Consider the following 23,775-nt stretch of genomic DNA (forward strand, 5'->3'; position numbering starts at 1 on the left):
CTGAGCTGCGGGCTGCAGCGTGCTGTCGGAGCTCCGCACACAGCACGGATTTGGGCTTCCCCTCCTCTCAAACCCTCTCCCCCCTTCTTCCTCCTCCTCATCTTCCTCTTTGTCCTCTGTCACTGCTGAGGCTCTGGAAAGAACTGAAATTCTGCAGGGAGAGATGTCCTCTCGTGGCCCCAGGACTGCTCGGCACGGGCCACGAGCGCCTCCGGCCCCCTGCCTTCTCCTGCTTGAAAAGATCACCTGGAGCCCGAGCTCGGGGGGGTGAAATCAGCTGAAATCCAGGTAACTCTGTCAAGTGCCCCCCAGGGACATCGGCGGGGCTGGGGGATGAGGGTTTGAAACAGCAAATTCTTTGGAATATACACCTGTCCCTGTGCCGATGCTGCTGAGCTTCCTGCCACAGTATATCCCCACTCCATGAGGCGCTGTGAGGTTATGGCAGTGGAATTGAGCAGGGAATTGGGGGCTATGGGCATAATTCACGGGAGCTAGCAAAGCTGACAGCCAACCCCAAATCGGGGCACAGCACAGAGAACAATCTGTGTGCTGCCTGTCAGCTCAAGCTCCTGGGCTGGGAAGTATTGGGAGTTAAATGTATGGAATTACACAAATCACAGCAACTGGCATCACCCAGAGGGACAATCCAAGCCCAAACAATTCCTCCACAGTCCACTCTGGGAAAAACACCCTGTGCCTGCCAGGAGCTCTGACCCTGCTTTTCCTACCAGCTCCTGAGCAGTGTCAGGGCCACCACGACGCTTTAAAATCCAGATAAACCCCAAATCCTACACAGTGAATAATCCAAAGAAAGTACTGAATTGTTGTCATTAAAAGCTCAAAACTCATTAAGAATTCTATGACAACAGTGTAATGGACTCCCAGGAACCTCATGAATGCTCTCGGTTTCATTTTTGTGTATTTTTACTCCCTCATTTGGCAGCTTGTAAAACTTATCCTGGAATTCAGAGGTCAAGCAGGATCGACTTTGGATTGACCTTCACCTCTGTTCCCACTTTGTGCAAACACAACTCGTGCCCAGGTGGGTGAACTCATCACCTCAGCTTTTCACTCCAGAGTATCCCCTCCTTATTTCCCTGTAGATGAACTCAGATCCACTCCTCACCTCCACTGGTCATCCAAGCGTCCATTCTGTTCCCCACAGGCCCTGGTGGCCCCAGGGAGCTCCCTTGGCCTTTCTCCTGCCCCTCTGCAGCCCGAGGTCGCTACACAAACAGTTCTTGTGTCCCCTCTAAATGACCCCGGGTTTTCTGCTCAATGAATGGCATGACCCGTGCCCACTGTCCACTGCTCATGATTCACCAACCAAAATCAAGAGCAAATGTTGCTTGGGCTTTAAGAACTTGAAATAACTCTGAAGCAAAAGAAATCACCTTTTTCTTCTGTTTTTATTTTTATTTTTTCATTTAAGATGCTGGACTTGCCTCTGTGGATGTGTGCTGAGCTCTCACTGCAGGGGACTGTCAGGCCTGAATGGCTGTGAGTTCGTGTTCTTCTCAGTAGGGAATCAGAAATTATTCTTAGACCATAGAATTGTTTCTGAAACCTTTCCCCTTTCCTCTTTGTGCCTTTGAATTTTTCAGCTGTTCCCTGTTGTCACTTCCCTGCCTGACTTCTGTGCAGCTCCTAGCTGGGAAAAACTGGGAAAACTTAGGGGGTACAGAGGTGGAATTTTTGGCTGGATTTTTCTAACATTTCTAATTTTGCTGAACTTATTTCCCCAGTGAGAAGAGCACGAACTCACAGCCATGCAGGCCTGACAGTCACTGCGGGAAATCTGACACAGTATTAATAAGTAACCTTTCCTGAGAGCAGTCACCACCCCAGTCCTCCAGCCTTGTCAAATGTTTGCAATGAATGGACCCAAGTTCTAATCCTTAATCTAAATTTATGTCAGCTTTTGTTAGAAAGATACCGGACAGTAAATCATACAAGAGAATTTAAAAATTGCACAAAGAATAACCGGCCCAGACCAAACCCAACCGCCCCATCAGTGCTCCACCCCAATTTTGGGAGAAACAGTGATACAGTTTATAAATACTCTCCTTCCACACTATTCAGTCCTTCACCGCACATCCCCAGAGAGGAGTCCCTCAGACCTTGCTCCCCTGAACACCAGGAGAGCTGGAGTTTCACCCAGATCCCACATTCCCATGGCAGTTAATCCCAGCAGGGAGGCAAAGAGGAACCCTGCATCCTCTGACATAGCCCACAGCACGGGCAGCACCAGGAGCCCTCCAGGCTCAGACCTCTGGTGCTGAAGCCTCTGGGCTTTGGCTGATCAAACACCACAGCTCTTGGCAAAGATGCCAGGAGAGTCGTGATTCTTCCTGTCCTGAAAGAGAGGAGGAAAAGAAAATTAAGTCGACTGCAGAAGGATTCCAGCTCTCAACTTCTGCTCTGATTCCTCACTCTGGGGTTTTATCCATGACAAGTGACACCAATTCAGAGTGCCCTTTTCCAGCATTTTTATTCCTAACTATTAAAAGGATGCTCATTTCTCTTATTGTATTCTTTGCTTAATTTTATTAGAGGCATTTTCATCCCAGACCCCACTTGTCAGTTCTTCAATCCTTTAGCACTGGACTTGGCACAAAGGATACCCGTGGTGCTGCATCACAAGAAATCCCAAAGAGAAACCCCTTCCAAACCTGACGGAGAAAGCTTTCAAGGCACTCCAGAACACAGACAGCTTTTCCTGCCTTGTCAGGCCACACCAATTCTGTCCATCCACCTGAACTGTGCAGGTGAGGAAAAGGCTTTCCTTGCTCCTCGGGAATCACTGTCTGAGACCACAGATGTCCATCCTGGGCAGCACCTGGAAACAACGTGGAAAGGCAAAATGAGAGTGTTTTCTATCAGAAAATTACTACTACTAATAAAAATAACAATCAGAACTTCTGGACAAATTTAGTAACATCACTTTGATATGAGAAATACAGGCCATGCCCATCCTTGTAGCCCAGGTGAAAACAGGAAGGAGAACTAGAGGAAAAGCAGAGTCCCTTATTTGATCTCTGGACACAAACTGAGGCCTTTTCCCTGTGAAACCAAACTCACCCTTCCAGGGTTCCTGAGATCAGCTACGAGGAGGCTTTTGGCACTCCAAGAGCAGCTGGGTCACAGCTGGATGCGGCTTGGGTCTGGGAGACACCGTGCTCCTTCTGGAATTATAGCACGCAAATGCCTGCTCCTGGCCCCAGGCCCGGAGATAAAATCTGTGGGGTTTTTTCCCTGTGCAACATTGTTCACCCCTCCCAGGTTCCTGAGATCTGCACAGAGGAGGCTTTGGGCACCCCAAAGGCAGCCAGGGTTACAGGTGGGGGCAGCTTGGGGCTGGGAGAAATCCTCATCCATTTGGAATTTTATCAGGCAGAAACCTGGCTGGGTGCACAGGTCTCTGGACACGACCAGTGGCCCTTTCCCCTGTGAAACAAAACTCACCCTGCCAGGCTCCTGAGTGAGCCTAAGTGAGACCACTTAGGAGGAGGGGTTTGACTCTCCAAGAGCAGTCGCAACGAGAGATGCTCACACAGAAGGCCATGCAGAAGAGGAAACGAGCGCACCCGCAGCCCCCCAAGGCGCGCCCCAACGCCCCAGACCCGGCACTGCCAGCTCGGGCAGTCCCATAAAGCATCCCCCGCCTCCGCAGCGGCGGGACAGGCGGGGCCCGGGGTCCCGAGGAAACCGAGCGTGCCCGGAGGCGCGGCAGGACGGCAGCGCAGCGCCGCCTGGCGGCGGAGCAGGAGAGCAGCGCCGGGCCCCATGGCAGTATCGGTACCCGTGCGCCCCCTGCTGTCCGCGGCGATGCAGCGCCCGATGCCGAGTTCCACGCCCGTGTCGCCGAGGGAGAGGGGCACCGCTGGCTGGGGCCTCCCCGCCGACACGGACAGAAGCCGAAGCAGAAGCCCCGGTGCCATTGGCGGCCCCTACCCAGCGGGCCGGGCTCCGCCGGGCCCGCGGCCCCGCGCGGTATCGGGTCGGCCCGCTCCCGTCTTCGTCGCACCCGGGCCCTGCTCCTGGCATGAAGCGCGTCACCGCCCCGCGCCGTCCCGCCCCCCCGCGCGTCATCGCGTGCGTTCGGCGGCCCGCCCCGGGGGCGGTGCCGGGGGCGCTACCCGGGGCGGTGCCGGGGCAGTGCCGGGGGCGGCACCGGGGGCGGTGCCGGGGGCGTTCCCGGTCGCCGTGCCGGGGTAGCCCGGGGAGCGGTTCCGGGAGCGGTTCGGGGGGCGGTGCCGATTGCAGTCCCGGTCACTGTCCCCAGTCCCCGTCCCCAGTCCTGGTCCCGGTCCCAGTCCCCGGTTCCGGTCCCCGATCCTGGTCCCAGTCCCAGTTCCCCGTCCCGGAACCCGATCACGGTCCTGGTCCCAGTCCCCAATCCCGGTCCCGGTCCCTGTCTCCAGTCCCCGTCCCCGATCCCGGTTCCGGTCCCTGTCCCAGGTCCCCGTCCGCGATCCCGGTCCCTGTCCCATTTCCCCGTCCCGGTCCCCGATCCCAGTCCCGGTCCACGTCCCCGATCCCGATTTTCCCCCCCCTTTCACACTGATTTTTCCCCCGATTTATCAATGATTTTTTTCCCCATTTTTTCCCATTTCTCACTGATATTTTCCCCCATTTTTCAGGGATTTTTTTCCCCATTTCTCACTGATTTTTTTCCCCATTCTTCATGGAGTTTTGCCCCCGTTTTTCACTGATTTTTCCCCATTTCTCACTGACTTTTTCCCCATTTTCCCCCATTTCTCACTGATATTTTCCCCCATTTTTCATGGATTTTTTCCAGATTTATCCCCATTTCCCACTGATTTTTCCCCATTTTTCATGGACTTTTCCCCCCCGTTTCTTACTTATGTTTTTCCCCGATTTCTCATTGATTTCCCCCCCCCCCATTTCGCACTGATTTTTTACCCATTTTTCCCCATTTCTCACTGATTTCTTTCGCCATTTTTCATGGAATTTCCCCACCCATTTCTAACGGATTTTTCCCCCACTTTTCCCCATTTCTCACTGATTTTTCCCCCCATTCTTCAGGGATTTTTTTCCCCATTTCTCACTGATTTTTCCCCCCATTCTTCATGATTTACAGGATACTCTATCGTGAATGGAAAGCAATTAAAGGAAGGGGGGAGGTTACCAGCCACCTGGTCAGCTCAGACAGCAGAGCTGCACACGCTTGTGAGAGCCTGTGAATTATAGCAGGACAAGACATTAAATATATTTACTGATTCTAAATATGCATATGCGGTAATACATGCATTTGGAAAACTATGGGGAAAAAAAGAGGTTTATTAAGCTGCAGAAGAAAGAAGAAAAAAATTGGTTTACAAGGGATGGCAAGCAGTGGATACCAAAAGCTCTAGCCTTACAATTGTTAAAACAACTTCATTAAAGGAGTCGTTCTGTGCCTTCTTTGGGGTGAGGAAAAAAGGCTGAGGGGGGCTCCGACGTGGTTTGGGGCACCCCAAGGTCCCTGGGAGAGGGAGCCGGGCTGCGCTGGAGGAGCAGGTGAGTCGGGCATGGGGGGGGGGTCATGGTGGGTGCCAGAACATTGAGAGGGAGGGGTGGGTGTAGAATGCATGAAAAACAGAACCTTAAAAAATAGCTAAATATAGTCTAAAAGGAATGTTTTATTGGCTTGTGTTTGGATAGAGGTAGGGTTTTTTTATAGATACTGTAAATAGAAAAGATAAAGAATAAAAATATAGAAGCAAATATAAGAAACCAATATATAAATATATTACATTACATTATATTATGTTATGAAAATAGAAATATATAAATATTCAGACTTTAAAAGGAATGTTTTATTGGTTTTTATTTGGTTAGAGGAGGGTTTTTTGAAAATAATATAGGCAAAAATATACAAATATGCAAAAATAGATACTGACATAAAATTATTATAACTATATATGCATATATATATGTAAGTATAAATATATAGAAAAAATATAAATATAAAATACATGTATGTAGTATGTAATAGAAATAATTTATCGATTTTAATATGTTATATTAAATAGTATGTTATAATAGAATGTAAATAGCATCTAGTATATTAATATACTAGTAAAAACTACATTAAATAGTATATAAATATAGAATACACAATATAGACATATAAATCTACAGATATAAATATGAAAACTAAATAGAAAAATATATTCAAATAGAATTTAAAATAATCGAGTTTTTTGTTTCTATTTGGTTAGAGGCAGAGCTTTTAAAGAAATAATATTAAAAACTATGAACCTCCAAATATAGATGGATATAGATAAAATAGAAATAACATTAGTAATATAAATCTATGTATATAATGAATAATAAAATAATATTGTATATATGATAAATAGAATAGCAATTAAATTGAATATATGAAATATGTCTAGATTATGACTAGAAATTAAATATTAAAAAATAGATGCTTTATATATATAAAAGGTTTTTTTTTCATTTGGTCAGAGGCAGGGCATTTTTAGTTTGGGTCGGGGTTTTTTTGGGGCGTTCATTGAGAGGATTTTATGACGGGTGGGGACTCTGGTGCTTGGAACTCTCTCCCTTCTCTGTCTGTCCCTGACAGGGCGGCAGTGCCGGGCTGAGTTGGGCGGCAGTGCTGCCGCCGTGTGGACACAGGCGGGTACTGCACCGTGCCCCTCTCAGGATGGCGGAAGGGCCCGCGGGCCGGGACCCAGCCGTGCGGCAGCGCTCAAGATGGCGGCCTCTCTAGGACCCCGGCGGATAGGCGTTTACATAAAACGCCTGTCCGCGCTCGCCGGCGCCCTCACGCCCGCGGCACCGGGGACCGCGCGGCCGTTGTCGGCACGCTCTGACACGTCCGGGAAAATTGTCGGCGAGCGGATCGGCGTCGGCGATGTAATCAGGCATCTTATGCCTACACACCGGGGTCCTGATTTTTTCCCGCCCTTTCTGCCGCCATTTTTGGCAGGTCAGCCGGAGTGCCTCCCGAGGCGCCATTTTGAGAGTGCGGACACACTCAAGATGGCGGCCTCTCTAGGACCCCGGCGGATAGGCGTTTACATAAAACGCCTGTCCGCGCCCGCCGGCGCCCTCACGCCCGCGGCACCGCGGACCGCGCGGCCGTTGTCGGCACGCTCTGACACGTCCGGGAAAATTGTCGGCGAGCGGATCGGCGTCGGCGATTTAATCAGGCATCTTATGCCTACACACCGGGGTCCTGATTTTTTCCCGCCCTTTCTGCCGCCATTTTTGGCAGGTCAGCCGGGGTGCCGCCCGAGCCGCCATTTTGAGAGTGCGGACACACTCAAGATGGCGGCCTCTCTAGGACCCCGGCGGATAGGCATTTACATAAAACGCCTGTCCGCGCCCGCCGGCGCCCTCACGCCCGCGGCACCGGGGACCGCGCGGCCGTTGTCGGCACGCTCTGAAACATCCGGGAAAATTGTCGGCGAGCGGATCGGCGTCGGCGATGTAATCAGGCATCTTATGCCTACACACCGGGGTCCTGATTTTTTCCCGCCCTTTCTGCCGCCATTTTTGGCAGGTCAGCCGGGGTGCCGCCCGAGCCGCCATTTTGAGAGTGCGGACACACTCAAGATGGCGGCCGGTCTAGGACCCCGGCGGATAGGCGTTTACATAAAACGCCTGCCCGCGCACGTTGGCGCCCTCACGCCCGCGGCACCGCGGACCGCGCGGCCGTTGTCGGCACGCTCTGAAACGTCCGGGAAAATTGTCGGCGAGCGGATCGGCGTCGGCGATGTAATCAGGCATCTTATGCCTACACACCGGGGTCCTGATTTTTTCCCGCCCTTTCTGCCGCCATTTTTGGCAGGTCAGCCGGGGTGCCGCCCGAGCCGCCATTTTGAGAGTGCGGACACACTCAAGATGGCGGCCTCTCTAGGACCCCGGCGGATAGGCGTTTACATAAAACGCCTGCCCGCGCCCGCCGGCGCCCTCACGCCCGCGGCACCGCGGACCGCGCGGCCGTTGTCGGCACGCTCTGAAACATCCGGGAAAATTGTCGGCGAGCGGATCGGCGTCGGCGATGTAATCAGGCATCTTATGCCTACACACCGGGGTCCTGATTTTTTCCCGCCCTTTCTGCCGCCATTTTTGGCAGGTCAGCCGGGGTGCCGCCCGAGGCGCCATTTTGAGAGTCCCGACACGCTCAAGATGGCGGCCTCTCTAGGACCCCGGCGGATAGGCGTTTACATAAAACGCCTGCCCGCGTTCGCCGGCATAAAAATAAATATGCATAAATATAAACATAGACATAAACATGCACAAACGTTAACCTGCATAGATATAAACATAAACATAAACATAAACATAAACATAAACATGCAAAACAATAATAATAAATATAAATAGAAATAGAAATACAAACATTAATAAAATCAGTGAGAAAGGGGGTAAAATCAGTGAGAAATGGGGGGGAAAAACCATGAAAAATGATGGAAAAATCAGAGAGAAATGGGGGAAAAATCGGTGAGGAATGGGGAAAAAGATCAACGAAAAATTGGGAAAAATCAGTCAGAAGTGGGGGATAAAAATCAGTGAGAAATGGGGGGAAAAGTCGGTGAGAAATGGGGAAAAAATCAGTGATTAATGGGCGGGAAAATGCATGAAAAATGGGGGGAATAATTCAGAGAGAAATGGGGGCAAATATCAGTGAGAAATGGGGGGGAAAATCAGGAAATATCCATGAAAATTGGGGGAAACATCCATGAAAAATGGCGGAAAAAATAAATGAAAAATGGCGGAAAAAATCAATGAAAAATGGCGGAAAAAATCAGTGAGAAATGGGGAAAAATGGGGAAAAAGGAGTGATAAATGGGGGAAAAAATCAGTGAGAAATGGGGAAAAATGGGGAAAAAATCCACGAAAAATGGGTGGAAAAATCCATGAAAAATCAACGGAAAAATCAGTGAGAAATGGGGAAAACATCATGGTGAAATGGGGCAAAAATCAGAGAGAAATGGGGAAAAATCATTGAAAAATGGGGGATAAAAATCAGTGAGAAATGGGGGGAAAATGGGGAAAAACATCAGTGAGAAATGGGGAAAAAAAATCTTTGATAAATTGGGGCAAAAATCATTGAGAAATGGGGAAAATAATCAGTGAGAAATGGGGAAAATTTGGGAAAAATCCAGGAAAATTGCGGGAAAAAATGCTTGAAAAATTGGGGAAAAAATCCGAGAGAAAATCCCCGGGAATCCCCGGGAAAAACCCCCCGGAATCCCCGAGAAAATCCCCCGGAATTCCCCGGGAAAATCCCCCCGGAATCCCCTGGAAAATCCCCCTGAATTCCCCGAGAAACTCATCCCGGAATCCCCGTGATAATCCGTCCGCTATCCCCGAGAAAATCCCCCAGGAATCCCCCAGAAAATCTCCCCGGAATCCCCGGGATAATCTCCCCGGAATCCCCGAGAAAATCCCTCGGAATTCCCCGGGAAAATCCTCCCGGAATCCAAGAGAAAATCCTCCCGGAATCCACGAGAAAATCCGCCCGGAATCCCCGGGAAAATCCTCCAGAAATCCCCGAGAAAATCCCCCGGAGTCCCCGGGAAAATCAACCCGGAATCGCCGGGAAAATCCCCCCAGAATCCCCGAGAAAATCCCCCGGAATTCCCCTAGAAAATCCCCCCGGACTCCCCGAGAAATTTCCCCCGGAATCCCCGGGAAAATAGCCCCCGGAATCCGCGAGAAAATCCCCCCGGAATCCACGCGAAAATCCCCCAGAAATCCCTGTGAAAGCCCCCCCGGAATCCCCAAGAAAATCTCCCCGGAATCCCCGAGAAAATTCGCCCGTAATACTCGGGAAAATATGCCCGGAATCCCCTGGAAAAACCCCCCGGAATCCCCTGGATAATCCCCCCGGAATCCCCGATAAAATCCCCCTGGAATCTCCAGGAAAATGCCCCGGGAATACGCGAGAAAATCCCCCCGGAATCCCCTGGAAAATCCCCCCTGAATCCCCGAGAAAAACCCCCCTGAATCCCCGAGAAAATCCCCCCGGATTCCCCTGAAAATCCCTCGGAATCCCCGGGCAAATCTCCCCGGACTCCCCGAGAAAATCCCCCCGGAATTCCCCGGGAAAATCCCCCCGGAATCCCCGAGAAAATCCCCTAGAATTCCCCGGGATAATCCCCCCGGAATCCCCGAGAAAATCCCCCCGCAATCGCCGAGAAAATCCCCCCGGAATCGCCGGAATCATCCCCTGGAATTCCCCGGGAAAATCATCCCGGAATCCCCGAGAATATCCCCCCGGTATCGCCGAGAAAACCCCCCCGGAATCCCCGGGAAAATCCCTCCGGACTCCCCGAAAAAATCCCCCGAGAAAATCCCCGAGAAAATCCCCCGGAATTTCCCGGGAAAATCACCCCGGAATCCCCGAGAAAATTCTCCCGAAATACTCGGCAAAATCCCCCAGGAATCCACGGAAAATTCCCCGGAATCCAGGAGAAAATACCCCGGAATCCCCATGAAAATCCCCCGGAATCCCCGCGAATATCCCCCCGGAATCCCCGGGAAAATCCCCATGAATTCCCCGGGAAAATAATCTCGGAATCCCCGAGAAAATCTCCCCGGAATCACCGAGATAATGGCCCCGGAATACCCGAGAACATCCCCCGGAATTGCCCGAGAAAATCATCCCGTAATCCCCGAGGAAATCCCCCGGAACACTCGGGAAAATCCCCCCGGAATTCCTCGTAAAATCACCCCGGATACCCCGGGAAAATCCCTCCGGACTCCCCGAAAAATTCCCCCCGGAATACTCGGGAAAATCCCCCCGGAATCCCCGAGAAAATCCACCCGGAATCCCCTGGAAAATCCACCGGGAATTCCCCTGGAAATTCCTCGCTGAAACCCCTGGAAAATCCCCCCGGAATTCCCCGGGAATATCCCCTCGGAATCCCCGGGAAAATCCCCCCGGACTCCCCGAAAAAATCCCCCCGGAATACTCGGGAAAATCCCCCCGGAATACTCGGGAAAATCCTCCCGGAATTCCCGAGAAAATCCCCCGGAATTCCCTGAGAAAATCGCCCCGGAATCCCAGTGAAAATCCCCCCGGAATCCCCGGGAAAATCCCCCAGGAATCCCCTAGAAAATCCCCCAGGTATCCCCGATAAAATCCCCCTGGAATCCCCTGGAAAATCCCCCTGGAATCGCGGGGAAAAAGCCCCCCGCATTTCCCGGGAAAAATCCCCCCGGAATCCCCGATAAAATCTCCCCGGAATCCCTGAGAAAATCCCCCCGGAATCCGCGAGAAAATATGCCCAGAATCCCCGATAAAATCCCCCCGGAATCCCCGGGAATATCCCCCAGGAATCCCCGATAAAATCCCCCCGGAATCCCCCAGAAATTCCCCCCGGAATCCCCGACAAAATCCCCCCGGAATTCCCGACAAAATCCTCCCGGAATCCCCGGAAAATCCCCCCGGAATCCCCGGAAAATCCCCGCGGAATTCCGGTCCATTTCTGTAGGAGAATAGTTTGTAAGGATAGTGCAGAAGGCACTAGTTGCCAACGAGTTACAGCTGTACTGATTAGCAAGGAGTGGAAACAGCCTTGCCTGCCCAGTGAGGCTGGTTGTTATAAAAGCGTGGGTCAGCTGGCTGCCAGTTTCACTAAGCACAGCTCCAGCTGGAGGTGCAGAGCCTGCTGCAGTGTGGGCTGGAGCCTGCTGGCTGTGCTGCGAGGAGGAAGGGACACGTGGCCGTGCAAGGGATGGACAAGGTGAGAGGATGCTGTGTGTGGGACAGACAGGCTCAGGTGGCTGGGGAAGGGACAGGCTGGGGTTTAGCCAGTCGTACAGAGGAGAGGAGGAGTCGGTGCTGTGTGGAGCTGCCTGTGAGAAAAGGAGTCAGAGTTGCCTCAAAGAAATCTGTGGAGAGAAGGCATGAAAAGTGTGTAATGAAAGACTAATGTTGGTGCCTGTCATGTCTGTCTTGATATAATTGCTACACGTTTTCTCGGAATGCTTGAATTTAGACATAAAATGAAAACTTTATTGTAAGAAAGGAATGCATTTCTCACCAAAGTGGTGTAGGGTGGGGGATCACAACTCACAGATGGCCTGGAAGCGGAACGGCCACAGGGGTTACTGTAACTGGGCCTCCAGTACCAAAGCCCCAGTGGGTTTAAAGGCTAGAGCTGGGCTGGGATTAGCACGGGCTCTGCAGCTGGGCTCATGCACAGGTCTGTCAGCACTCCTACCCGAGGACAGTCCCTCACCTAGGGAGAGGTTCTAGGCCTGGAGATGAGGCTGAGTTTGGGAAGGGTGCTGAGGACATGGTTAGGGAGGGATGTAAATGCATATCAAAAGACTTAATTTTGAGGGGTGGCAAGCATTAGCTATAAACCAGTAAGTATTTACAGCTAAAGGCTGGAGGTGGGGGCTGTCTGAGGAGGACAGGACTGTTTAAGGCTGAAGTTGGAAGAGAAACCTTGGTGAAGCTTTTGCGTTAGAAACGGCCTCACCTGCCAAATCAGATTTTTGTCTTCAGGATTGCATGAGTGAGGATGCCACAGCCAAGGAAAAGGTTCAGGTTTGGGAGGCAAAGGCGAGTTAGGCAGGGCTGCAGGGCTGGGGCTTGGCTGTTTCCATACTGCTCAGGGCAGCAAAGGGTAGCTGGCTCACTGGGCCTTGGATCTAGAACTCTTTCTGGAACAAGGTGGAGAGCTGAGGTTCATGCAAGGGGCCAGGAATTCTTTGTCTGACTGGAAAATGCCAGAGGGGCAGTGTGTGACTCGGATAGGATGATATGTTCGTCTGGCGAGAGTCACAAAAGAATATTTTGGTTTACTGATAACTGGGCAGCTCAGAAGTTACTACTTGACTTAGTTGCTGCTCCCATCTGTTGCACACATAAACAGAGCAAAGCAGACGAATTCTCTCGGAGCCTGAGGTCTTTGACTGGCCCTCCAAAAATGCTGCCCGCTAAAAAACAGACGTGGGGGAGGAAAGTTGTCAGATACAATAGAGCAAGAAAAGGACACGGGCTTCAAAGTGCCCTCCAGCAGACCACGGAAGTGACCTGTCTGGAAGTGAAACCAGCAGTCTGCTTCCCCAGCCTCCTGGAAGCCTCTAACAGCTACACAGGCAGTGAGGGGAGAGAACAATTCAACCTAAAAATAATTTTCAGTAGCGTTCTGCACTGCTGTTAAAAATACTGCAACCAGGGAATGTGGTGTGGTGATAACTATTAGGCCTGTAAGTCTGGTAACTGGGGCTTTTAGCTCAAACATCTCGGTATGGCTACTTTGAGCCTTGTAAAAGCTGCGTTAAGTCCAATTTCTTGGGTAGTTCTACTAGCTCTAGCCTTGCTTTTCATCCCCTCAGTAACAAAGCAACTCCCTCTCGAGAATGTTATTTACTTTCCATATTATGTGCCTACCGATTTCTGGAATTGCAAATGTCTTTGGATACATGCGTAAATTTAAGTTTCAAGAAAGCTGTCAAGCTAAAACAAAGGCTTGCCATAATGCAGAAGAAAATGTTTTATGGAAGAACTGAGAGGTCCCTACCTGGGCATAGAATTTGCTATACGAAGGTGTGTTCCAAACGGATCTGCCATCTAAACAAGCAGAAAAATAGTTGGAATGTAGTGAGTTCAATTTAACTATTGCTAGAAATAGGAATTATTAGCAGAGCTTGGAGCATGATATCACTAGCAGCAGTAAGACGCTTTTAGTTTGCTTCTCATAAATTACTTGTAAAAAGCATTTGTACCTAGTGTGTAGCAATTAATATTTCCCCATTTTCTTCCCCCCCGCCCCCCAGTCTCAGGTACTCCTTTTATTTTACCCTTTTCTGTCTTGTAACATCACCTTCCTTTATTTTATTCTATCTTCTGTTCTCAGAACATCGCAGCATCCTCTGTCAATGTGAAAGCATTTGTTCATCCTGTCTTGGAATGGCTGTCAATGTTGCCCTCTTCTGGATCACTTTTTTTTTTTTTTTTTTTTTTTTTAACAATATGTTGCTAAATGTCAGGAAAATTAATCCACAAACACCAGCGGTTTATGTCCAAAAAGGAAACAGAGGAGTCCTTTTTGCTTTATTCGAATAAAGGGAGAGGCCATCGGACATTCCCCTGGGATCTCTCAAATTTTTGGAGGACGCAGCCTCCTTTTTATCCTATTTTCCCGGCCGCATTTCCCTCTCTCTTTTCCCATTGGCTGAGGTACTTGAGAGGCACAGACTTCCCGGAACGCCTGATACCTGAAATTCCCCTCTAATGTATAACCCTCCCTTTTAATTTTTAATTCTTATAGAATTCATAGTTTCCCCCCGTTGCTTCTTTCATCTTTCGATATCCAATTTCATTTATCAGCAGCCCTGCAGTTTGTTTGTAAAGGCAACTATCTCTTTCCATTCATCAATCAGTGGAATCCATCCCATTGTTTCTTTTATCTCTCAGTGCTAGCCTTATCTACAGGCTGATCCACAGCTCATTTGTAAAGACAAATTCAACATTCCTCTCAGCTAATAAATGAGAAGTTAGCTGAAAAAAGTAAAAACTGGATTTTTTTTTCCGGTGTGTGTCGGACAATACAGTGGAGAGAATTTGCGGGAGGATGATCGAGGATATCCTATTATAATATCGTTCTCGGACATTTTACTATTTTAGATCATCAGTTGTATTCTGAAAGAAATCTATTTTAATGATATGTGTACGTTTGCACGAAGTTATAGTTAAATATAGCTTGCGGCTGGGCTCTTTAATGAATAGGGGTATTTTTGGTTTTAATTCAATATTTTATGCTTGTGGTGTGTAGTGTGCTGATTTATTTTTTAATGTTATTTACTACGTGCGCTTTTGTTTTTGAGTGAAGGTAACTTTCTGGATGGCTTTGTATTTGAGGCAGAATGAATTGAAGTAGGTTTTTAAAACTGATTTTTCATATGTACGATGGGGAGTTTAGTAGGGGCAGCTCTGATGGTGGGGGCTTGGTTGTTAATTTTATCAGACGGCTTTTGTTAGATACAGCTTTTAATTCTGGAAAGTTTTTTTTTCTAATGTCGTGCTTTGAAGGTGGTTTTCGAGGATGTATGGTATAGCTTTATTTTGTTTGTAGATGGTGTATGATAAGGGCTATGGTCTATTTATCTAATGCCATGTTTTTTCATTCAGGTGTTGATAAGGGAGTTCTTGAATGGCGTTTTGTGTTGTTTTTGTTTTTGGTGGGGCGTTGTTTTTAAAGGATACCTTGATAAGGTTTGCCGATGGCATTCTAGCCTGTAGCATAAGGCATAGGGTAGTTTTTGAATTATTTTGTGGTGGCTTTGATTCTTGCCAGTATGTAGTGTTTGTTTGAGGTAATGCTGTGTAGCTAATTTCTGTTTTCTTATTAATATTAGAATTGGAGTGTTGTAGTATATGGGCTGTTATTATATCCTAGGGGTTCTATTTATTTGGTTTGATTGTTTTCTAGTTATGGATAATTTTTCTCAAAAAACCATTTTCAGGATTTCAGGCGTGACACAAAAGAACGCTCAGATTGCTGGAAGGGAAACGTGTGCCCAGATTGTCTCGAAGCAGTGCTGCTGTCGGTTCTCGTTCAGTTGTGTCTTCTGAAAATGAGACTGTTGTATTCATTGCGCTGTGCTAAACACTTGTCATTCTCCCAATGCCAGGAAACAGATGAAGCTTGAAGAAAGAGGAAGGAATTTGGAAGCGTACAAACAAGCTGAGAAGAGGTTCAGAGATCAGGGTGCTCACTGGCAGCAGGGGCTGGGGTTAGGGCTGAGCAGGAGCAAAGCCGGAGCACATCAACCTCACCTCGTGTTTTCTCGGGGGCTTTATGGCCCTGGCAAGAGAGAGATGTTCACTGACGAGTCCCAGGCCGAGCCGTGAGCACAGCATGTTGTGTTGGAGCTGGGGTTTTTTTTTGAGACGTTCAGCAGCCACACTCTCTAGTCAAGAGTCCTGAGGTTTGTTGCTGCTCCACTTTCATCCTCATATCCAGCTTCCAGCGCTTTTCTTCTCTCTGTCCAGTGTGTCTTTTGTGTTCCTTTCTTGTCCTGTGTGCTCCCCATCCCATTCCCGTTCCCTACGGAGGGGGAGGGTGTGGAGACTGGGGGCTCCGACGTGGTTTGGGGCACCCCAAGGTCCCTGGGAAAGGGAGCCGGGCTGCGCTGGAGGAGCAGGTGAGTCGGGCATGGGGGGGGGGGGGGGGGGGGGGTCATGGTGGGTGCCAGAACATTGACAGGGAGGGGTGGGTGTAGAATGCATGAAAAACAGAACCATAAAAAATACCTAAATATAGTCTAAAAGGAATGTTTAAATGCTTTTTATTTGGGTAGAGGCACGGTTTTTATAGCTAATATAAAAATAAAATATAAAGAATAGAAATAGATTGGTATACATGTAAAATATAATGAAATATAAGTAGCAAATATCTATGAAAAATCTAGTGTATAACAGAAATAATGCAAATATAAGAATATGTATAAATATAAAATAGAGCTATGAGAATGGGAATAAGAATGGGGTAAAACATCAGTGAGAAATGGAAAAAAACCACATGAAAAATGGTGGGAAAATCAGTGAGAAATGGAGAAAAATCAGTGAAAAACGGGGGGGGAATCTTTGAAAAATGGGGAAAAAAATCAGTGAGAAATGGGGGAAAAAAAATCCATGAAAAATGGGGGAATAAATCAGTGAGAAACGGGGAAAAGTGGGGGAAAAAATAATTGAGAAATGGGGGAAAAAATCCGTGACGAATGGCGGGAAAAGTCATTAAGAAATGGGGGAAAAATCAGTGAGAAACAGGGAAAAAAATCAATGAGAAATGGGGGAAAATTTGGGACAAAATCAGCGAGAAATGGGGGGAAAATCAGTGGTAAATGGGGGAAAAGTCGATGAAAAATGGGGGAATATTCAGTGAGAAATGGGGGGGGGGGGGAAATCAGTGAGAAATGGGGAAAAAATCCATGGAAAACAGGCAAACAATCCATGGGCAATGGCGGGAACAGAGCGAGCTGTTGTTGCTCGTGCTGTGGTGGCCGATGCTGTGGGGAAAAAATAAGTGAAAAATGGGGGCAATAATCAGTGATAAATGGGGAGAAAATCAGTGATTAATGGGCGGAAAAATGCATGAAAAATGGAAGGAAAAATTCAGAGAGAAATGGGGGCAAATATCAGTGATAAATGGGGAAAAAAAATCAGTGATTAATGGGGGGAAAAATGCATGGAAAATGGGGGGAAAATTCAGAGAGAAATGGGGGCAAAAATCAGTGAGCAATGGGGGGGAAAATCGGGAAATATCCATGGAAAAATGGGGGGAAAAAATCAGTGAGAAATGGGGGAAAAAATCAGTGAGAAATGGGGGAAACATCATGGTGAAATGGGAAAAAAAAATCTTTGATAATATGGGAAACAAATCATTGAGAAATGGGGGAAAAAAATCAGTGAGAAATGAGGAAAATATGGGAAAAAATCCACGAAAATTGCGGGAAAAAATGCATGAAAAATTGGGGAAAAATCAGTAAGAAATGGGGGAAAAAATCCATGAAAAATGGCGGGAAAAATCAGATCGGCGATCGATAGCTAATGCGTGCCGATCGATTAGATCGGCGATCGATTGATCACGACTACCGATCGATTATATCGGCGATCGATTGCTAATGCCTGCAGATCGATTAGATCGGCGATCGATTGATCGCGCCTGCCGATCGATTAGATCGGCGATCGATTGGTAATGCCTGCCGATCGATTAGATCGGCGATCGATTGATCGCGCCTGCCGATCGATTAGATCGGCGATCGATTGCTAATGCCTGCCGATCGATTAGATCGGCGATCGATTGCTAATGCCTGCCGATCGATTAGATCGGCGATCGATTGATCGCGCCTGCCGATCGATTAGATCGGCGATCGATTGCTAATGCCTGCCGATCGATTAGCTCGGCGATCGATTGATCGCGCCTGCCGATCCATTAGATCGGCGATCGCTTTCCAATGCCTGCCGATCGATTGCTAATGCACACTATTTGCACACTCCTTGCACACCCTTTGCGCTCGTACAGAGGCAGGAGGTTTGTCAGTTCTGGTCGGGGTTTTTTGGGGCGTTCATTCCGGGGGATTTCCTCAAGGATTGGGACACTCCTTGATTCCATCCCTTGCCTGTCTCCCAAGCGCCACCCTGTGGGCAGAGCGCGGTACTGCGCGCCTGCCTCTCCCAAGATGGCGGCTCGGGTGTCGCTCCCCGACCTTCTAACTCTGGCTGCAAAAGGAGGGGGGCACAGCAAGGAGCCCGCTCGCTCTAGTGGGATGCCTGCGCACGACGCCGACACCGATCCCACGGGTGCGATTTTCGGCGGCGTTTCCTGGCGTTTCCAATCGTGCGGACATCTCCTTCAGCCCGCTTCGGCCCGGGGGAGAGGGGCGGGGCCGCCAGCGATGGTCCCGGCGCAGCCCGGGCAGGCTCGGGGCGGAGCCGGGGCTTGGCGAGGCGGGGCACGGAGGTCCCGGGGACGGGACCGGGCGGGGCCGGGGCGGTGCTTTAGGGGCGGTCCCCAGTGGTCCCGGGCGGCACCGGGGGCGGGGCCGGGTGATCCCGGAGCGGTACCGAGCTGTGCTGGGGACGGTGCTGCAGGGGCGGTGCCGGGCCCGCCTCAGGGTGATTGAATGCCCAGAAATCGCCTCCTCTGCCCCGTGCTCACACTGAGCTGCGGGCTGCAGCGTGCTGTCGGAGCTCCGCACACAGCACGGATTTGGGCTTCCCCTCCTCTCAAACCCTCTCCCCCTTCTTCCTCCTCCTCATCTTCCTCTTTGTCCTCTGTCACTGCTGAGGCTCTGGAAAGAACTGAAATTCTGCAGGGAGAGATGTCCTCTCGTGGCCCCAGGGACTGCCTCGGCACGGGCCACGAGCGCCTCCGGCCCCTGCCTTCTCCTGCTTGAAAAGATCACCTGGAGCCCGAGCTCGGGGGGTGAAATCAGCTGAAATCCAGGTAACTCTGTCAAGTGCCCCCAGGGACATCGGCGGGGCTGGGGGATGAGGGTTTGAAACAGCAAATTCTTTGGAATATACACCTGTCCCTGTGCCGATGCTGCTGAGCTTCCTGCCACAGTATATCCCCACTCCATGAGGCGCTGTGAGGTTATGGCAGTGGGAATTGAGCAGGGAATTCGGGGCTATGGGCATAATTCACGGGAGCTAGCAAAGCTGACAGCCAACCCCAAATCGGGGCACAGCACAGAGAACAATCTGTGTGCTGCCCTGTCAGCTCAAGCTCCTGGGCTGGGAAGTATTGGGAGTTAAATGTATGGAATTACACAAATCACAGCAACTGGCATCACCCAGAGGGACAATCCAAGGCCCAAACAATTCCTCCACAGTCCACTCTGGGAAAAACACCCTGTGCCTGCCAGGAGCTCTGACCCTGCTTTTCCTACCAGCTCCTGAGCAGTGTCAGGGCCACCACGACGCCTTTAAAATCCAGATAAACCCCAAATCCTACACAGTGAATAATCCAAAGAAAGTACTGAATTGTTGTCATTAAAAGCTCAAAACTCATTAAGAATTCTATGACAACAGTGTAATGGACTCCCAGGAACCTCATGAATGCTCTCGGTTTCATTTTTGTGTATTTTTACTCCCTCATTTGGCAGCTTGTAAAACTTATCCTGGAATTCAGAGGTCAAGCAGGATCGACTTTGGATTGACCTTCACCTCTGGTCCCACTTTGTGCAAACACAACTCGTGCCCAGGTGGGTGAACTCATCACCTCAGCTTTTCACTCCAGAGTATCCCCTCCTTATTTCCCTGTAGATGAACTCAGATCCACTCCTCACCTCCACTGGTCATCCAAGCGTCCATTCTGTTCCCCACAGGCCCTGGTGGCCCCAGGGAGCTCCCTTGGCCTTTCTCCTGCCCCTCTGCAGCCCGAGGTCGCTACACAAACAGTTCTTGTGTCCCCTCTAAATGACCCCGGGTTTTCTGCTCAATGAATGGCATGACCCGTGCCCACTGCTCATGATTCACCCAACCAAAATCAAGAGCAAATGTTGCTTGGGCTTTAAGAACTTGAAATAACTCTGAAGCAAAGAAATCACCTTTTTCTTCTGGTTTTTATTTTTATTTTTTCATTTAAGATGCTGGACTTGCCTCTGTGGATGTGTGCTGAGCTCTCACTGCAGGGGACTGTCAGGCCTGAATGGCTGTGAGTTCGTGTTCTTCTCAGTAGGGAATCAGAAATTATTCTTAGACCATAGAATTGTTTTCTGAAACCTTTCCCCTTTCCTCTTTGTGCCTTTGAATTTTTCAGCTGTTCCCTGTTGTCACTTCCCCTGCCTGACTTCTGTGCAGCTCCTAGCTGGGAAAAACTGGGAAAACTTAGGGGGTACAGAGGTGGAATTTTTGGCTGGATTTTTCTAACATTTCTAATTTTGCTGAACTTATTTCCCCAGTGAGAAGAGCACGAACTCACAGCCATGCAGGCCTGACAGTCACTGCGGGAAATCTGACACAGTATTAATAAGTAACCTTTCCTGAGAGCAGTCACCACCCCAGTCCTCCAGCCTTGTCAAATGTTTGCAATGAATGGACCCAAGTTCTAATCCTTAATCTAAATTTATGTCAGCTTTTGTTAGAAAGATACCGGACAGTAAATCATACAAGAGAATTAAAAATTGCACAAAGAATAACCGGCCCAGACCAAACCCAACCGCCCCCATCAGTGCTCCACCCCAATTTTGGGAGAAACAGTGATACAGTTTATAAATACTCTCCTTCCACACTATTCAGTCCTTCACCGCACATCCCCAGAGAGGAGTCCCTCAGACCTTGCTCCCCTGAACACCAGGAGAGCTGGAGTTTCACCCAGATCCACATTCCCATGGCAGTTAATCCCAGCAGGAGGCAAAGAGGAACCCTGCATCCTCTGACATAGCCCACAGCACGGGCAGCACCAGGAGCCCTCCAGGCTCAGACCTCTGGTGCTGAAGCCTCTGGGCTTTGGCTGATCAAACACCACAGCTCTTGGCAAAGATGCCAGGAGAGTCGTGATTCTTCCTGTCCTGAAAGAGAGGAGGAAAAGAAAATTAAGTCGACTGCAGAAGGATTCCAGCTCTCAACTTCTGCTCTGATTCCTCACTCTGGGGTTTTATCCATGACAAGTGACACCAATTCAGAGTGCCCTTTTCCAGCATTTTTATTCCTAACTATTAAAAGGATGCTCATTCTCTTATTGTATTCTTTGCTTAATTTTATTAGAGGCATTTTCATCCCAGACCCCACTTGTCAGTTCTTCAATCCTTTAGCACTGGACTTGGCACAAAGGGATACCCGTGGTGCTGCATCACAAGAAATCCCAAAGAGAAACCCCTTCCAAACCTGACGGAGAAAGCTTTCAAGGCACTCCAGAACACAGACAGCTTTTCCTGCCTTGTCAGGCCACACCAATTCTGTCCCATCCACCTGAACTGTGCAGGTGAGGAAAAGGCTTTCCTTGCTCCTCGGGAATCACTGTCTGAGACCACAGATGTCCATCCTGGCAGCACCTGGAAACAACGTGGGAAAGGCAAAATGAGAGTGTTTTCTATCAGAAAATTACTACTACTAATAAAAATAACAATCAGAACTTCTGGACAAATTTAGTAACATCACTTTGATATGAGAAATACAGGCCATGCCCATCCTTGTAGCCCAGGTGAAAACAGGAAGGAGAACTAGAGGAAAGCAGAGTCCCTTATTGATCTCTGGACACAAACGGAGGCCTTTTCCCTGTGAAACCAAACTCACCCTTCCAGGGTTCCTGAGATCAGCTACGAGGAGGCTTTTGGCACTCCAAGAGCAGCTGGGTCACAGCTGGATGCGGCTTGGGTCTGGGAGACACCGTGCTCCTTCTGGAATTATAGCACGCAAATGCCTGCTCCTGGCCCCAGGCCCGGAGATAAAATCTGTGGGGTTTTTCCCTGTGCAACATTGTTCACCCCTCCCAGGTTCCTGAGATCTGCACAGAGGAGGCTTTGGGCACCCCAAAGGCAGCCAGGGTTACAGGTGGGGGCAGCTTGGGGCTGGGAGAAATCCTCATCCATTTGGAATTTTATCAGGCAGAAACCTGGCTGGGTGCACAGGTCTCTGGACACGACCAGTGGCCCTTTCCCCTGTGAAACAAAACTCACCCTGCCAGGCTCCTGAGTGAGCCTAAGTGAGACCACTTAGGAGGAGGGGTTTGACTCTCCAAGAGCAGTCGCAACGAGAGATGCTCACACAGAAGGCCATGCAGAAGAGGAAACGAGCGCACCCGCAGCCCCCCAAGGCGCGCCCCAACGCCCCAGACCCGGCACTGCCAGCTCGGGCAGTCCCATAAAGCATCCCCCGCCTCCGCAGCGGCGGGACAGGCGGGGCCCGGGGTCCCGAGGAAACCGAGCGTGCCCGGAGGCGCGGCAGGACGGCAGCGCAGCGCCGCCTGGCGGCGGAGCAGGAGAGCAGCGCCGGGCCCCATGGCAGTATCGGTACCCGTGCGCCCCCTGCTGTCCGCGGCGATGCAGCGCCCGATGCCGAGTTCCACGCCCGTGTCGCCGAGGGAGAGGGGCACCGCTGGCTGGGGCCTCCCCGCCGACACGGACAGAAGCCGAAGCAGAAGCCCCGGTGCCATTGGCGGCCCCTACCCAGCGGGCCGGGCTCCGCCGGGCCCGCGGCCCCGCGCGGTATCGGGTCGGCCCGCTCCCGTCTTCGTCGCACCCGGGCCCTGCTCCTGGCATGAAGCGCGTCACCGCCCCGCGCCGTCCCGCCCCCCCGCGCGTCATCGCGTGCGTTCGGCGGCCCGCCCCGGGGGCGGTGCCGGGGGCGCTACCCGGGGCGGTGCCGGGGCAGTGCCGGGGGCGGCACCGGGGGCGGTGCCGGGGGCGTTCCCGGTCGCCGTGCCGGGGTAGCCCGGGGAGCGGTTCCGGGAGCGGTTCGGGGGGCGGTGCCGATTGCAGTCCCGGTCACTGTCCCCAGTCCCCGTCCCCAGTCCTGGTCCCGGTCCCAGTCCCCGGTTCCGGTCCCCGATCCTGGTCCCAGTCCCAGTTCCCCGTCCCGGAACCCGATCACGGTCCTGGTCCCAGTCCCCAATCCCGGTCCCGGTCCCTGTCTCCAGTCCCCGTCCCCGATCCCGGTTCCGGTCCCTGTCCCAGGTCCCCGTCCGCGATCCCGGTCCCTGTCCCATTTCCCCGTCCCGGTCCCCGATCCCAGTCCCGGTCCACGTCCCCGATCCCGATTTTCCCCCCCCTTTCACACTGATTTTTCCCCCGATTTATCAATGATTTTTTTCCCCATTTTTTCCCATTTCTCACTGATATTTTCCCCCATTTTTCAGGGATTTTTTTCCCCATTTCTCACTGATTTTTTTCCCCATTCTTCATGGAGTTTTGCCCCCGTTTTTCACTGATTTTTCCCCATTTCTCACTGACTTTTTCCCCATTTTCCCCCATTTCTCACTGATATTTTCCCCCATTTTTCATGGATTTTTTCCAGATTTATCCCCATTTCCCACTGATTTTTCCCCATTTTTCATGGACTTTTCCCCCCCGTTTCTTACTTATGTTTTTCCCCGATTTCTCATTGATTTCCCCCCCCCCCATTTCGCACTGATTTTTTACCCATTTTTCCCCATTTCTCACTGATTTCTTTCGCCATTTTTCATGGAATTTCCCCACCCATTTCTAACGGATTTTTCCCCCACTTTTCCCCATTTCTCACTGATTTTTCCCCCCATTCTTCAGGGATTTTTTTCCCCATTTCTCACTGATTTTTCCCCCCATTCTTCATGATTTACAGGATAC

At 50.3% G+C, this 23,775-nt stretch overlaps 4 long non-coding RNA genes across 4 annotated transcripts; 2 read left to right on the top strand and 2 right to left on the bottom strand.

Moving 5' to 3' along the window:
• The first annotated feature begins 130 nt into the window (after positions 1–130).
• On the top strand, positions 131–2,771 carry LOC148222735 (uncharacterized). Its single transcript, XR_015805860.1, has 3 exons — positions 131–288; positions 947–1,045; positions 2,557–2,771. It is a non-coding gene; the product is annotated as an uncharacterized LOC148222735 (long non-coding RNA).
• LOC148222736 (uncharacterized) lies at positions 1,394–4,057 on the bottom strand. The gene is made up of 3 exons (XR_015805858.1): positions 3,085–4,057; positions 2,676–2,842; positions 1,394–2,359 (listed from the first exon to the last, which is right to left on the bottom strand). It is a non-coding gene; the product is annotated as an uncharacterized LOC148222736 (long non-coding RNA).
• A 14,452-nt stretch (positions 4,058–18,509) lies between these two features.
• Positions 18,510–21,594, top strand: LOC148222737 (uncharacterized). The gene is made up of 3 exons (XR_015805857.1): positions 18,510–18,956; positions 19,618–19,716; positions 21,221–21,594. It is a non-coding gene; the product is annotated as an uncharacterized LOC148222737 (long non-coding RNA).
• On the bottom strand, positions 20,058–21,507 carry LOC148222738 (uncharacterized). The gene is made up of 2 exons (XR_015805859.1): positions 21,341–21,507; positions 20,058–21,024 (listed from the first exon to the last, which is right to left on the bottom strand). It is a non-coding gene; the product is annotated as an uncharacterized LOC148222738 (long non-coding RNA).
• Positions 21,595–23,775: the final 2,181 nt, after the last annotated feature.

This window comes from Sturnus vulgaris, chromosome 10 (genome assembly GCF_052056855.1).
Source record: "Sturnus vulgaris isolate bStuVul1 chromosome 10, bStuVul1.hap1, whole genome shotgun sequence".
NCBI classification, from domain to species: domain Eukaryota; kingdom Metazoa; phylum Chordata; class Aves; order Passeriformes; family Sturnidae; genus Sturnus; species Sturnus vulgaris.